Genomic DNA, 962 nt, shown 5'->3' with positions numbered 1-962 from the left:
CCTTTCTCTGCGTCTCATCCACACGGGTGCAGCCTTCAATTGTGCGATATAAGGTTGCCACTTCAATCTTTCTTTAGCACACACTGGTCTTTTACTTTGCTTGCCAACTCACCGGCTGTGTGCGTTTCGTTCTTGTTTTTACTGTCTTCCAGTTTACGAGTCAAGGTTACTACCACAGGCTTGGCCTCACCTCCCCAACTCTGCCATTCACCCAGGAATGTCGCTTGAAACACAATGGGATTTGGCCTTCTCCACGTGTCTTTCGCTGCCTTTTGGAGGCAACAATCTCCTGCAGGAACTCCTGGGGTTCTCCACCATGGATTTTGTACCTCGGTCCGTTGCTCTGCTCTGGTATGTCCACCTTCGCCCCGGAAGTTCTGCTGTTACTCATGTTGCACTTTGCTCAGAGCTAGCCTCTATGTTCTGCCTATTATCCATGTGAAGAGAGCAAATTGGTATCAGATGTATGCACTTAGAGTCAAGTGCGTGACCTTGCCTAATGCAACTAGCGGATCATGTCCAATGCGATGTGTAAGAGTTAGCATTATTACTCTCAGTTGCCCTCTTCCTCGGCCCAGTGTTTGTGTGGAAATGGGGGTAGGGGGAGTTGGGACAACAGAGAATCCTATGAAATAGGCGGGATCATGGGTAAGAGAAAGGGAGGAATACCGCATCTCACCACCGGCTGCCTCACCCCACTCCCTGAAGACCCCTCACCCAGGTGATGCTCCCACACTGGTCCATCCCCAGGAATGGATCCAAAAGCGATTTCCGTGTCCTGGCCACCTGTATTGAAACCAAGGTTATAAGCAGCAACATTATATGGTGAGCGCTGGAACAAACATTGCTAAAACGTGGGTGATTAGAGGCGCAAGTGAAGTTGTACTGCTGATGAGTGATTGAACTTTAAAGCGAGCTACAACACCTTTGATAGAGTGGTTTGGCAACGCGTAGGTGCTCAA

Source organism: Ambystoma mexicanum, chromosome 3q (assembly GCF_040938575.1).
Source record: "Ambystoma mexicanum isolate Mex_15411 chromosome 3q, UKY_AmexF1_1, whole genome shotgun sequence".
In the NCBI taxonomy this organism is placed as follows: Eukaryota; Metazoa; Chordata; class Amphibia; order Caudata; family Ambystomatidae; genus Ambystoma; species Ambystoma mexicanum.
The sequence above is the reverse complement of the archived record's forward strand: the minus strand, read 5'-3'. Positions refer to the sequence as shown.